The sequence below is a fragment of the Diadema setosum genome, chromosome 17 (assembly GCF_964275005.1).
Source record: "Diadema setosum chromosome 17, eeDiaSeto1, whole genome shotgun sequence".
Taxonomy (NCBI): Eukaryota; Metazoa; Echinodermata; class Echinoidea; order Diadematoida; family Diadematidae; genus Diadema; species Diadema setosum.
In genome coordinates, this window is record NC_092701.1 from 18,714,879 (window position 1) to 18,731,601 (window position 16,723).

Consider the following 16,723-nt stretch of genomic DNA (forward strand, 5'->3'; position numbering starts at 1 on the left):
CACTTCAAACAACCCTTTAGTTTGCCACAATCTTTTCTCAGACATTGTATCACAATTCATGTCACCAAGAAGTATGCATTCATAATCTAAATCTTCTATCTCCTGAAGTCCTGATTCAAGCAAATCAAATGTTTTCAGATTTGAGTGAGGAGGTCTGTACCACGTAGCAATCAATACTGGCTTTACATCTACACGTTTTATTTCAATAATTAACATTTCCAGCTCTGAATTCATCAGGTCATATCTTACAATATAATTAATTTCATCTCGCACATATACAACTACACCTCCCCCTGATCTATCCCTGTCTTAACGGATTATGCTACAACCGTTACACAGTAATTCGTTATCATGAATTGATTCATTAAGATGTGTTTCACTCAATGTTAATCACGTGGATATTTGTTTGAGTACTGACAGAGTGCCTTGTATAACATAAATACAAGGCACTCGGCCAGTACCTTGATCAACTGATCAAAGAAGTACTAGATCAAAGAGATTTTAAAAAAATGAATAGATACTCAAGTCATATCTTAATGGAAAACATACAGAATCCAATTTCGTTTGTAAATATCGAATACAAGGTTTTGAAAATGTTGTCTAATCTCATCATGTTTGAGAGCAACCAGGTATTTCAACTAATATCTATATGTAAAGTAAGGAAGAAGAAATTGAAAGCAGGGTTTTTCCTTTCTTTATCTTTAGAGCGATACAGTTTAACTTCATGTTCATAAAAAAAACACTGATTACATAAAAGTGTTTAGATGTACCTTCTTTAGGTTTGCGTCACATAAAAACAAAATTTTGAAAGGAGGAATATTGCACTTCATTTTTGTTACTTTTGAACGCACACAGTTTTCGAACCATTAAAAATGATAAAGCTAACCAAACCAAAAAGTGCTGGAGTCATTTATTTGCTTGTACTCTCTAAAAAGATCGAGTGAAAATATTCACACTTGAAGGAGTGAATACAAAAATAGAGTGAAATTGGAGTGAATTTCGAGTGAAAACATTCATTTTCACTCATTTTGGAGTGACCTCAGGGATCACTCGAAGATTTTGGAGTGATCCCTGACGTCACTCTAAAACGAGTGAAAATGAACATTTTCACTCGAAATTCACTCCAATTTCACTCTAAATTCACTCTTTTTTGTATTCACTCCTTCAAGAGTGAAACATTTTCACTTGATTTTTTTTTTTTCTTAAAGCGTCTGCATAATCATGATAATGTTGTGTTAGACTTAAAATCGTTTATACGAATCAATATATTCTTCGGCATTTACATCTATATATGAATTTCGAGTGAAAACATTCATTTTCACTCGTTTTGGAGTGACCTCAGGGATCACTCGAAGATTTTGGAGTGATCCCTGACGTCACTCTAAAACGAGTGAAAATGAACATTTTCACTCGAAATTCACTCCAATTTCACTCTAAATTCACTCTTTTTTGTATTCACTCCTTCAAGAGTGAAAAATTTTCACTTGATTTTTTTTTTCTTAAAGCGTCTGCATAATCATGATAATGTTGTGTTAGACTTAAAATCCTTTATACGAATCAATATATTCTTCGGCATTTACATCTACACCAAACCATTCCACTTTTTTCTTCCATAACATGAATTATAAGTAAATGTTGAAAGACTTACAACTGAATATCTTCCAAAGCACTAGATCATATAGTTCCTTTATATCATTGGACCAATTTCCCGATAATTCGATAGCCTTTTAAAGGAAAGTGTGTTTTTTCCAAACATATGTTTCAATTACATCACAAAGATCCTGTTATATCACTTAGATTAATATTCACCAAAAAAATAATAATAATACTTTCAGCAAACTGGACATTAACGTTATCTTAAAGTATCAGCAAGTACTTGCTCTGAATAAATCGAGATGATCTGTATCGAATTCGATATGACTTTTCATTTCAATTTGTTTCCGATCACTGTTAACATCTTCATTCAAAATGTGTCTCCATCTGACTAACATTTGAGAACAGGCCTACTGGTCATAATTTAAGGTGTATTTACCTTCTATCTAAAATATATATCCCTCCTTATCAAATGAATTTTATCTATCCTATCATAACTGCCCCATCAAATGAATTTGATGGAAAATAGTAATCTACTGGCAAGCGGAGCTTTAGAGTTAAAAATCTTCAACTTTTTTTTTCTCGCCGGCATCTTACTTGTATCTAACCTAATGAAGATAAACAGATTAGTTAAGCGATAGGTATATGAGATAGTTTAACTCTGTATCTTTATGAATCCCTTTTCTTTTTTTAATTCTGTCCATCACATTTCTTGCAATATGTTATATTTCGTTCAGTATAATATTGTTACAAGTAGTCAATAAGGCCTCTATTGATGTAATACTATGGCAAGCTAGTGTTCAAACATGTTTATTATTCTCCCTCTTATTTATTCCCTGAAACTATTTAATTGGTGTAGGTGCAGAGAGAGTACAAAAGAATAAACTCTAGCGGTGTTGCTGGATTTTTCTCTTTCTCCATAATTTCATGTTTCTTTCATTCTTGTCTATCTTTGGACTTTGTTATACATTTATAACAGCTTGAAATGAACTGAATTAAGGTTGAATGTGATACACACACACAAAGAGATATGGAAAACGAAAGCTTTCCATACACTGCTATATCATTTTCATCAGTTAATGTAATGAACGTCCATTTGTTTTCCAGTTGCCAATGGTCGTTTTGTGTTAAGGTGAAATCATTATTATATCAATATATGTATATATGTATATATACATATATTGATATGTATATATATATATATATATATATATATACATATCAATGATTAATGATTCGCACTGTCATCCCCGAAGAAGAGGAAGGATCCTCGAAAATTCGGATTATTCATTAAATCAAGATTGGCTATTAATGCATTCCCTGCATTCCTCTGTTGTGACTTTATTATTGCTATTTCTAGTACTGCCAATACGCGGAACAACTACATTGTATATATATATATATATATATATATATATATATATATATATATATATATATATACATATATTTATATGTATATAGCCCTATATGTGTGTATATATATATATATATATACATATATATATATGATAAATATATATATAACGTATTTACAATGAGATGATGACTTCTGCAATGGGATGGAATGTAATCGCTGAGACTCCAGTCATACAATTGTTATCTAGATGTCTTGGAATTTAGTAAGCATCGCCTTCTTCCCCACTCGAAAGCCAGACTTATAGGTTGAGATGGGGCTTCATGCTTCCAACATTTGTTAATGATGATTTTTCTTTTTAGACAATGAGAAATCTGTTATGAAATATGAAAGAGCATAATTCTGGGAGGAATTCAAAGTTTATTTGAGGAAAATTGGTTTTGAAATGGCCGAGATATCCAAAACAAAGAGATCCTAAAAAAAAAAGGTTGAACCCACCTTTTATTAGCATGGCTTTGTTTTACTTTGTTTTTGGATATCTCAGCGATTTCAAAACCGATTTTCATCAAACAAACTTTGAATTTCTCTAGAATTGTATGCTCTTCAACATTTCATAAAGTCACTTCAAAGTATCTCGCAAAAAGTTAAAAGCTGAATCCTCACCTCAACCAATATTATGCTATCTCTTCAATGTGTCGGTCTTATGGGCCTTTTGCTCAGCGTTGATGCCAAACTCGTGGGCCTTGTTTGCCTACTATAATGTCGGACTCATGGGTCTTGTTTGCATAGTGGAGCTGTATCAGCTAGCAGCGTAGCAGCTATCACGTCATTGCAGCATGGTACAGGGTATCTCAGACATCAAGAACTTTGGACCGATTCTGGACAGCTCCCATCATGTGGATATCACACCTAAATAATTATAACGGGTAGCCTCTTCAGCTTCAGAGCTGCCACTGTTCGACTAGAGGGCCCTGTCATTATCATTACCCAAGCTTTGCTAATTACCGAGTCATTCAATGGGACATAGTGGCTAAAAACATCTTGTCTGCAAGGACGTAAGCACTAGACAAACACAAATCCCTAATACTTTAACCAAACGTCAACACAGCAATGGAACTTGATTCATCTTTCTTCTGATATACATTTATGGTGAACAGTATAAGTGTGCTACGAATCAACGGCGTAAATACGTACTGAGGAGTGGGGGGTGGTCGGCGATAGTCACCATCACCACGATTACAAGCCCAACCTTGGGGGGGGGGGGGGAGGGTGGGGGAGGGAAGAAGCTTGGTGAGGGGCTGCCCCCCCCCCCCCCCATCCACACTCACACACACACACACACTTTAAAGGGAACGAATGTTTGCACCCCCACTCTTTTGCATGAAATATAAAGTGGGAGGGAAGTGGCAGCAAAAATATGAAGACGTTTTGTTCTTGTTTTCGTTTGTTTCCGACTTTCGGTGGAAAATCAGACCAGACCAGCGATTTTGACCCCCCCCCCCTTCAAAAACGTAGCGTTGCCCTGAATAATACCCAAATAAAATCAATAGAATGGTAATATGGATCTCCATTTCTTTGTTTGTAATAATGTAGTAGATATTTTCCTGTAGCTATTGTATTTTTAAATTTTCTGGATTTAAGTTAATAAAGCCATCATCTCCAGGGGCATCGTTCCGTTTTAATGATGGTGGGGTGGGGGAGGGACTTGGAGTTGGAATATCTGTGCAAGGGAGTGGAGCAACCGAGGGGGGAAGGGTGTTGTGGGAGGGGGTATGTAGCGACAAAGATTGTCGACCAGTCAAAGATTGTCGCCCCCTGAAACAGGCGAGAATTTTTGACGGAGTTGGCGTCTTAAATTGTCGCTCCGTCATAAATTGTGGGCACATGATAATTTAGTGTCCGTTTGTGTGTGTGTGTGTGTGTGTGTGTGTGTGTGTGTGCGTGTGTGCATGTGTGTGTGATGAAGCGCTGTGCGTGTCCTTGAATGTTTCGTTCCTTTTATCTCCAACGTGCTTACGTAGTCACACGAACGCTCGCACACAACACACATACGTACGTAGCCCAGATATATTAACACTCATGCAGGCACAAAACTGCGCACACAAACACGCATCACCACACACTCTATACACACACGCCACTACCCACATACACACGTACGCATACAGGCACACGTATACACACAGACAAACAAACCACTACCACTATACAACCACCACACATGCACAGTTTCCACATATTGTATTATTATACTCCAAACACACACACAAACACACACACACACACACACACACACACCTATACGCAAACGCACCTACAAATCATACACAGCACATACCATGCAGCCCCTATAACTTACCAGTCATACCCACCCCATCATTCCATATACCAAAGCATAACACCGGAGCAATTACCCACCCCCCCCCCCCCCCCCCCCACGAGCCGGGGGCGACAATTTTTGCCCGGGCGACATTATGTCGCAACAATTGTTTTTGCCATCATTGTCGCCATCGACGTCAAAAATTGGGAACTGTGCAAGCATAAAAAATTGTCGCCACACGACAATTTTTGACGGGGCGACAATCGTTGTCGGAACAGGGCACCCCCCCCCCCCACACACACACACACACGAGGAAGATGTTGCATTTTCAGACCTTAAATTCAGCGATCTGGTGTACACTTTTGGTGAAATTTTGGATTGTTTTCCTCTGAAAAAAAAAAGTAAGAAAAAGAAATATTCATAGAAATTGAATGACTTAACCGTGGTATCTAAGCTTTTTCTCCGCCTGTGCGACATCACTGTGTAGGCCTACTAAACAATGGGGCCTTTAACCGGTGTAGCCAGGATTTGATCTTGGGGGCGGTTAGATGAGAGGGAGCGAAGCGACCGAGCCCCAGCGAGCGGAGCGAGCGAGGGGGGGGGGGAGGGGAGGGTGTGGGAGGAGGAATTCCCCTCTCCTACGGTGAGAATTTTTTGCATTTTGATGTTGTAAATGGTGCAATTTGATGCATTTTTTCTTTGTGCGTGATTTATCGACTTGGCACAGTCCCACATGTTTAAGGTAGCAGTACATTTTGATGTAGATAATTATGGAACAATTTTGCCTATAAAATTGTATAATTTAAATGAACTTCTTGTATTAATTATTATATCGAATATCATGAACGCGACCGAGCTCGAGCGAGCGGAGCGAGCGAGGGGGGGGGGGGTGGTGGAGGGGGGATTCCCCCTCACATGGTGAGAACTCTTCATTTTGATGTTGTACATGATGCAATTTGATGCATGTTTTTGCGTGTTTTATCGACTTGAAACAGTCCCACTTGTTCAAGGAAGCAGTTTATTTTGATGTATATTATTATTGAATAATTAAATGGTATCATTTAAATAAACTTCTTGTATTAATTCTTACATTGTCGTTTGCACGTTTTGTCGAATTGAAACAGTCCCACTTGTTTAAGGTAGCAGTACATTTTGATGTAGCTAATTATTGAACAATTTGGCTATAAAATGGTATCATTTAAATAAACTTCTAGTATTAATTCTTACACTGAATATCATGAACGCGACCGAACCCGAGCGAGTGGAGCAAGCGAGGGGAGAGGGGAGGTTGTGGGAGGGGGGTGTTCCCCCTCCCACGTGAGAACTTTTTGCATTTTGATGTTGTAAATGGCGCGATTTGATGCGTGTTTTATTTACTTGACACAGTCCAACTTGTTGAAGGTCGCAGTTTATTTTGATGCAGATTATTATTGCACAATTTGCCTATTAATTTGTATCATTTAAATAAACTACTCGTATAAATTACTACACTGAATATCGTGAACGCGACCGAGCCCGAGCGAGCAGAGCGAGCGGGGGGGGGGGGGGGGGGAGTGTGGGAGGGGGATGTTCCCCTCCCACGGTGAGAACTTTTTGCATTCTGATGTTTTAAAGGTGCAATTTGATGCATGTTTTTGCGTGTTTTATCGACTTGAAACAGTCCCACTTGTTCAAGGAAGCAGTTTATTTTGATGTAGATTATTATTGAATAATTAAATGGTATCATTTAAATAAACTTCTTGTATTAATTCTTACATTGAATGTCATGAACGCGACCGAGCACAAGTGAGCGGAGCGAGCAAGGGGGAGGGGGGAACAGGATGTGGAAGGGGGTGTCTCCCACTCCCATGGTTAGAATTTTTGTATTTTGACGTTGTAAATGGTGCAATTTTATGCATGTTTGCGTGTTTTATCGACTTGAAACAGTCCCACTTGTTTAAGGTAGCAGTATATTTTGATGTAGACTACATTGAACAATTTGCCAATAAAATGGTATCATTTAAATAACCTTATTGTATTAATTCTTACAATGAATATCATGAACGCTGTCTGTTAAGTAATCAAACAGAAAAAAGCAAGCACACGAGGGTGTGCATAAGTGGCGGTCGAGCAGGGAGAAGGCGTAGGCGAGTGCTATCACCACCCTTCCCGTACGAGGGAGCTTTTGCCTTTTTAAAGTTGAAATTGAGATATCCCGTATACGCATATTTGATGGAATATTTTGGGAAACTATTTAAAAAAATGATCTGGGGGAACTGAGCGAGGAAATGGGAATTGATTAAAAGGGGATATTCCCCTTGTACATGAAGGAACTTTCGAGTTTTCGGAATATAAGTGTTGTTTGATAGATACTTTATTTTCTGCAAATCAATATATACATAAATTACATAATAATGAACATGGTAAACATACAAAGTATATTTGAAACAGAGTCGTTTGACTTGCATAAACAACGATATAAAAGGAAATTAATGATATAATATTACAGTATGCATGTCTATGCAGCAGGGATTACAATAACAATATCATATTTAAGAAGCCATAATGCAGAGGGCCGCCATTGTAAGCATTGTTTGAAAAGATGGCCGGCCCGAGGAAAAGGTAGGGACGTACTAGATTCGTAACAATACAACATCTGCAGCGAAGATAGCAGGGGAAAATAAACTCTGATGTGTGATGGTGGTGAATGTGCGTGCAAGTGCTTGAAAGTGCACATGGGGCAGATAGGCTGGAATTTAGAATAATAGAATTGGTTTGCTGGAAGAGGGAACGGCATGCGATGTTGCTATCGGGAGACCAACATGAGTCATATAAATTATTCGTGCTTAATTCGTATTTGAAGTATACTGTAGTAAAATATGTTTCTTTAAGTTTGCTTTGAATGAAAACAAGGAGGCACACTGTTTCAACTCCTCAGGAAGAGTGATCCATGTATCCGGACTGTGATGTCTAATCGACTGTTGAGCAAGTAAAAGCTTTGGATTACTTAAATGAAAATCATGGGGACGACGGGTAGGGTATGGGTGAATATGGTCATTGGTTACTAGGGCATTATGGAAAAATGGTAATAAATTTCGAATGTGTTTATACATAAATATGGCATTTAGGTATAAATGTATATCATGGGCCTTTAGAGTTTTTAGGCAATAAAATATGGGATCAGTGTTAGCCAAAATGTTTGAATGTGTGCATATACGAAGAGCCTTTTTCTGTAGAGGAAAAATTGTGTTCAATTTGGTTTTGCTACAGTTGCCCCATACAATATTGCAGTACATTACATATGGTAGAAATAAGGTATTGTATAACATTATTAAAGTTTGATCATTAATCAAGTATTTTATTCTCCTTAAAACACCAGTTGCTTTAGATATTGCTGTTGTAATATTCTGGACATGAGTATTCCAAGTTAGATTGCTATCTAGGGTCACTCCTAGGAACTTGGTTGAATGTTTCTCAGCAATGTTTATATCATCAATAAAAATACGTTGAGGAGGAGTGGGTTGGGATTGACGCGTATGAAAATGTATAAAACATGTTTTATCAATATTCAATGAAAGCTTGTTACTTCTAAACCATTTCGAAATGTTACTTAATTCCATATTTAATGTACCAACCAGTCTTACAATATCCTTGTGTGAATAAAAAACGTTGGTGTGGTCTGCAAATAAAATGAAGTTTAAACGAGGAGAGGAATTGATAAATAATTATCATTAATATAAATCAAAAAAGTAGGGAGTCGAGGAAAGATCCCTGAGGGGGACACCACATGACACCTTCAAATATGATGAGTGACTGGATTTAAATGCAACATATTGTTTTCGATGACTTAAATAACTTCTGAACCACGACAAAGTAATCCCTCTCAAGCCATAATTATGTAATTTTTCAAGTAAAATGTCATGATCAATAGTGTCGAATACTTTACTAAGATCCATAAAGACTCCAATTATGTGCTCCTTTTTAATAAGCGCATCAATAATATTATCAACAGATTTGATTATAGCATAATCGGTAGAAAATCCTTTCCTAAAACCAAACTGATTCATATTTAATATTTCATTTTCAATCATGAACGAGGAGAGACGCTTATAAACTACTTTTTCTAAAAAAATTTATATTGCAGGTAACAATGAAATGGGTCTATAATTTTTCATCATTGATGGATCTTCTCTTTTATAAATGGGGATAACTTTGGCGATTTTGAAAGAGTCTGGATACTTACCGTTAAGTAGAGATAGATTTAATATATGGGTGAGAGGGGCTGCTAAGGGGTAACTTTTTTTTTTAATTCACCCTTAAGTTATCAGGCCCACAGGGTTTACTACATTTCAGAGATCGAAAAGTATCAATAATTTCCGATTCATTAATTGGAGTAAAAAACAAAGAATTTTTATTACTTTCAGGTAAGTAATCTTTATAATTTTTGATATTTTTTATGGGAATAGATGCTGCTAGAGAAGGACCAACATTGACAAAGAAATTGTTAAAAATATTTGCAATTTAGTCAGGATTGGTAATAACATTATCATTATGAGTAATGCTATCAGGACATTCCGTAGGTTTCTTTTTGAGTATTTCATTAACAGTCCGCCAAAGAGCACTTTTATCATCCTTATTAAATTCGAATTTATTTGAAATATTTTCAAATATTGTTTGGGTTGGCGACGTATTGGAGTTGTTACAGATTTATCATTAATCATAAAAATCGGTAAATGGTCAGATATATCTGAATAAAGAATACCGTTCATACAGGTTTCAGTTACAACATTAGACAGTATCTATTAATGTTTTACTATGGGTGGTGTTGTTTATTCTGGTAGGTTTATTGAGGTGGGGATGCAGTGAGTTAAAGTAATATGTCATGGAAATGGATGGGTTGTAATAAATCTATATTGTAATCTCCCATCAAAAAAAAAAAAATGGATTTTTTCTCTCCAAGAATTTCGTTAGCACATTGGTCGAAGTTGTCAAAAAAAAAAAAAAGATTGAACGTCATTTTGTGGAGGATGAGAAATGGTACCACGTACAATATTTTTCTCATTATCATTTAGGATTTCAATAAATAAACTTTCTGCTCCCTGAATACACAAATCAGTTCGAATTTTTTATTTAATTTGATAATTAACGTACATGGCAACCCCACCTCCTATGCCATGCTTTCTGTCATTACGAATAGAATTATAATTTTCAATGCCAAACAGGTCCGGGGAATTGGTGTGCAGCCATGTTTCAGTAACTCATGTAACGGAAAATGGAAAATCATTGAGGGAACTTAAAAACAGTTCAGACGTATCAAAATTTTTAGTTAAGCTTCTTGAATTAAGATGACTTAAACTGAAATTAGCACAAATCTGATTTGCCTTATTGAAAAAAAAAAAATGACTGTTAAATTCATTGATAGTGAAGTACTGTATGGCTTGTGTGGTTTACTAGCTGTTGGTCATCTATTCCAAAATCAGAATCCATTTGCAATGAGTGACATTTAACACGTAATAGCGGCCTATCATGGTGCAACGGGAAGTGCAGTGCACGTCGTATACACGAGATGTATATGATGAGGTGCATCGGTGCGTGATATGCTGTAACAGACTATAGAGGAGTGATTGAAACAAAATTACTGACATGATCTGCAGGACTGCAGAGCACAGACATACAAAAACACAAGAAAGAAAAAAAGTATTAATGAGTAATAATCGACCGCAACTATCTGCAAGTAATAAGTCTTGTGCACTCAGAAATATTCAGAATTTTGGGAGGGGGTATCCCCCTGCAAAGCACGAGAGATTTTAGTTTTGTTTTGTTTTTAAATAAAATTCAACGATCTGGTGCACACTTTTAGTGAAATATTGAAAAAAAAAAATATGATCTTGCTTGATGAAAGGTTGAAAGGGAGACCCGCTTCATGTACATGCATACAGTATGCACGCATTTTTTTTCCGCCTTCCAAATCCCCGGTACAAATCTTGGGGGGGGGGGGGGGGCTACACCAGTGTAGAGACAGCCCCCATAAGTTCCAATTTATAAGTTATGGGGGACGTTGTGGGAGGGGGTATAGCCCCTCCCACAAGACGAAGATTTTGCATTTTTAGGATTTACATATTATAATGATCTGATGTGCTTTTTTTGTGGAATATTCAGAAAAGTATCAATCCCGAAAGTGTGCAGAATCTAAATCAATGGACAGGAACCAAGCGGGTGGGGGGGGGGGGGAGTAAATAAAAAGAGGATGAGGGAATTTTTATGTCTCTCTATCACTCAAGCGACGTCCTGTTTTCATTTGTGCTAGAATATATGTTCTTTGATATCGTTCCAAACTGGGTTACGCTTTTGGGAACTGTGCTTATCATAGCTAGTTTTGTGGGAATTGTAGCAAAACAATACGTTATTACAAAGAAGAATTTGGATGAGGATGAAAGCGAAAAGCTGAGTTCTGAAAATATTGACGAATGATAGTATCGTAACAGAAACTACTGATATTTAGGCCTATAATCATACCGTTATTTTCGCTATTTTTGTGCACATATGTGGCATTAACACTGACAAGAACATTTTAATTGTAATATACATTCTTCCTCCTAAACACGCAAAGACTACATCCATTAGTGTACATGTAGAGTTTATACACAAAACATGTCACGATACAGGTGCAGCAATTTATTGACTTTAGTTCTACAAAGTTGAAAGGATATGTTTGATAATAATAACATGAAAACAAATCTCTGTAAATCATCATAGTGCATATACCATAATAATATATCAAGATTACACTATTTTTGTGAATTTGGACATGCTTGGAAATTTTGATAGTGGCTAAATTTGTGATCGAGAACCACATTGATGAAATAGGAAAGGAGAAGCACACCGTCCCTTTTCAAAAGTAGAAATTTGCATTCTGCTACTCTTGAGATGGTATACAACACATTTGTTTTACGTTAGTCAAGTTTTATTTAAAATTATTGATTTCGCGAATGTTGGCTGAATCTCAAAATTTTATGTACAGATGGAAAGACTGTGAAACATATTATTCCTATGGAATAATAATAATAATAATAATAATAATAATAATAATAATAATATTGATGATAAAAAAAAATATGATAGCGGCCTGTTGAAAAGCGCTAGAGTCCCTCAAAAACGATGCTCATGGCGCTGTTACATAACCAGCATGAACAATACATAATATCACCCTAAGGTAATCAAATACGATAACTTGTCAGAACTGATAAAATACAAACACAAACAAAATGCTGCTTATACATAACGAAATGTGAACATGTTTATAGCATTCAACAGGCACATTGTGAAAGAAACAAATAATGTAATTGCATGGAAATAGGTATATTGAGGTGTATAATCAAATCAGTGTCAATGTGATTCTTAGTCATTCTAATCATCAGAATTAGGAATCATCTATTCTAATTCACATTCTCTCTCCTCCTCACTTCAATTTTCCTCTCCTTGAGGATGATTCCTTGAAGCAATCCATTTCTTGATGGTAACTCCCAACGAACTCAGCAAAACCAATAGTGCCCCGATCACGGACAGCCAATGAGGAACTGTACCAAAGACAGCGAACTCCAACAGAAAGGCCACTATGACATTGTTACTCTTGACCATTGCTACATAGGATGCCCTCTCCAGCTTAAATGCAAGAGTTACGCAGATCTGATCGAAGGAACCAATAATGCCTATGAATATGAGAATGAGTCTGTCTTTTCCACATTGAGGGATTCTCCACTCCCCTAGAGCTGTTGTAACACTAGCAGATAGGACACTCCCTGCACTGCCAAAGGCCATGATCTGGATAAATGGATGGACCATTATTCCGCCAAGCTCCCTAGTTAGGACGAAGACAACAGAATCACATAATGCACAGAGTAACGCAGCAAGGACTCCAAGAAGAGTGTCCCCTTCTTCGGGAGCTGCCACAAGATCTCCAAAGAGAAACGACGGTCGGGCAATCAGCACTACGCCAAATATTGCAATCACCGCCAACAAGGCATCAACAATGGTATACCTTTCGCCCATGCTGATCCAAGCGAAGATACCAGTGAAGATGGTGTTGCACAAAAAAATGGCAATAGCGTCGCCAACTGGAATGTTTTGGTAAGAATAGAAACTCAGAATCATGGCACTGGTCCCCGCCACAATTCTCAGAAGAAGCCACTTCAATTGAGTAACAGTCACTTTGGGAGGCACACGGAAGAGGACAAAGAGAGGTAAAATGAGGACAAAGAAACAGTAGAGACGCACAGTGGCCACTTCGGTGGGAAAAATCCTCCCTGATAGCATCTTGACACCAATGGAGCCAGATGCCATAAAGATGCATGAGGCAAAGGTAAAAATTAACCCTTTGTGGAGGCGCAGGTTCCTCCGGAAACAACCCATCTCCCCGGGCTCGGGAATCTCCTGAACTGCACGGCAGCTTTGAAGAATCCCAGTTTTTTCTTTCTGGGTCATGGCTTCCTAATGACCCTTCACTGCCAGCATAATCTCCAGCAGCTTGCTAACCTCAATTATCATTAACCATTCTATTGCAGACGTCCGTTTCCCTGCTCTTCCAAATTTTACGATTCACCCTTGACAAACCTACAAAAAGTATATAATGTCACAAAAATGTATAACCCAAATTTAATAAGTAATCAAGTGAAGTGCAATTTTCGTTGCCAGCATGCTACACACGTATTATATGCAACTCTTCCTGGTGAACGGTATAGCTGGTATTTCAACCTCCGCGCACGTTCTGTTCCTAGCAAATCATAAGAGAATAAAAGATATCAGTAAAACACAGCATCGGATTACCAGAGCAATTCCAGATTAGTGTACTTTAATTAAATGATTATATTATCTTTCAAATAATTTCTTTTACTTCATTGTCATAACTGTTAAACACATGCTTGATTTTAAAGTGGAACACTTGAAAACGTCTTATTCATGTCCTCTAACACTGTCTTGAAGGCCTCCAAGAAAAAAACTCCACTCTTCAAGTCGCCTTTAGGATTTCACTGCGATAAGACGAAACTGAACCTGAAGAGAAGAATGATCTGTGGTCTAGGAAAGCAAAGTAGGAAGGCAACGATGATGATGCTTGGAGTCCTCTGTGTATGTCCTCCTCCAATGACTGATGAGCCCTCTCTTTACCTGCAGGTAAAGTATCAAGGAACAATGAATGGAGAACTGGCGATAAATCCCGACACAGTACATGTATTTCTTTGGACCTGACATAATAATTATTATACGTGTCATTATTAATATGCACATTCGAACAGTACTCACCCGATACTCGGAAAAGCACTTAAACGGAATGCCCCTTAAGTAGAACGAAATTCTGTGTAATCAATTTCATTTACACAGTGGGCCTAAAATCAGGACCACTCTTATTCTTACTTCACATTGAAGGCCAAGATCTGCCTTATAAAGGCATTCTGTTTGGGATGTTAACTTTGCAGGGCTACTGTTTCATAATTGTCAGTTTCATAATTTTGTCAGTTATGAAGAGTTCAATGTTAGTTGTAAAGGAAAGAGGATCTCTTCCTCTTTCCATTGGTACTTAATTATGTTGACAAATAACAATGACAAATTGCCTTTTTCCAGGTTTGAGTGTCACATGAAGGAACAGTGGATGTCTCTCTGATTGGATGAGATCTGTCAATGATGATGAGACTACTAGAGGTTATGACGTACATGTCTGTCTAAATGAGGAGACTACTAGAGGTTATGACGTATGTGTAGACAACGTTAATGTAAAGGGATTCCACAAAAATTCACTTTTCTAGATGAAGGAGCACTTGACTAAGCGCTTTCAGAAAGGAGGGAGAGTGATTGCTGTATCACCCCTAAATGTAATAACAACGCTAAATGTAATATCGACCCTAAATGTAATACATTTTAACGCTAAATGTAGTAATCAAGTCAACCCTAAATGTAATAACCAGAGACAACCCTAAATGTAATACATGTCAACCTTAAATGTAATACATGTCAACCCTAAATGTAATACATGTCAACCCTAAAAGAAATACATTTTAACGCTAAATGTAACAACGACCCTAAATGTAATACATATCAACCGTAAATGTAATATCAACCCTAAATGTAATACATCTTAACCTAAATGTTTCTCATTATGTAACATGATTTGTCTGGTAACATTTTCCTTAACAACACAATTATATAAAAGGTAGACATCTCAGTTTAATTTAAATAGACATTTAACTCTCCTGCAAAGCGCGTTCAAGATAGTATCTTGCACTTTTTGTTCGAATATCATCAATGAAATTAAAACTTGTTTACCTACATTTATTATACACCATTACTGCTAAATTAGACTTTACTTCTACGTGAGTACGGAGTGGGACACGCCGCATTCGTTGTATTTAGATCAAATTCTACTTTGTCGAAGCAAAAAAAAAACCAAACAAACAAACAACAACCCAAAACAACAAAAACAAAAACAAACAAAGTATCATCTGTAATGTTTCTTCGAGATCATACCTACACTGATGTATTATTTTGTAAAAAAAAAAAAAAAAAAAGAAGAAGAAGAAAAAGATTCACTGAAAATAAGTTACAATTACAACTGTGTCAGTGTATAGGCCTACATAAATAGAACATGAAGTTTTTAACAACGCTTTTTGATATAAAATTCAAACCATCTATAAACTCACTATAAACCGTCTATCCACCAAATGTAAACTATCTTGAATACGTGCAGTTTGTACACAGAAACCAATTCTCCTTTCTATAGTGGCTCTGGAATTTCCCAGATATTAACATAAAAAATGACAGACAATAGAAACATTCAGGCCCGGTCCCACTGCACTTACGGATGTAAAGAGGATGTAAAACGTAAAAAAAAAAATAATAATAATAAAAAAAAAAATCTATCTTGCCATCCGTTGGAAAACTGTTACGCCACGCATCCGCTGTGTACTCAACGCATACGTGTTTCATATGCTCTATCCATCGAGCATCCGTCCACTGCGATTTCATCCGCGCAAAAAGTTTTAAGCTGCTTAAAACTTTTAGAACGGATGAACTTTCCGCCGTGTACGATGTAAATCCGCGACATACGGGCAACAAACGTTGTATGTCCGTTATCATCCCTTAAACGTCCGCTGTATCCTCTCTGCATCCTCTGGGCATCCTCGCAAATCACATCCGCTGCAGCTGAAAGCGGAAAGAGGGAGGAAAGATATGGTACATGGAACGTCTATACATCGTTAATAGCACGGAAATAGAAAGGATGTAAGCGTATGCATCTCGTATATAAAGTATTTAGAATGGACAAAGCGTTTGTTTCTGTTAGGTGTACGTGATGCATCCGCTTCATCCGCTCTGCATCCGCTCTTTCCGCTATGCGTCCGTTTCGCAATTATCTCCGGTTACCCCTTCGGAGCTGTCATCCCCTTCCATCCGCTTTCATCCGCTCGGCTTCCGATGAACATCCTTTT

General features: G+C 37.2%; 1 long non-coding RNA gene and 1 pseudogene across 1 annotated transcript in view; one reads left to right on the forward strand and one right to left on the reverse strand.

Annotated features, from left to right (window-relative positions):
- LOC140240719 (uncharacterized) overlaps positions 1-15,120 on the forward strand; it is a 39,564-nt gene extending 24,444 nt beyond the window's left edge. The window contains exons 2-3 of the long non-coding RNA XR_011902040.1: positions 14,229-14,417; positions 14,865-15,120. This is a non-coding gene — a long non-coding RNA (uncharacterized lncRNA). The remainder of the gene's footprint in view (positions 1-14,228; positions 14,418-14,864) is intronic.
- On the reverse strand, positions 12,636-14,206 carry LOC140241072 (solute carrier family 35 member G1-like; annotated as a pseudogene).
- Positions 15,121-16,723: the final 1,603 nt, after the last annotated feature.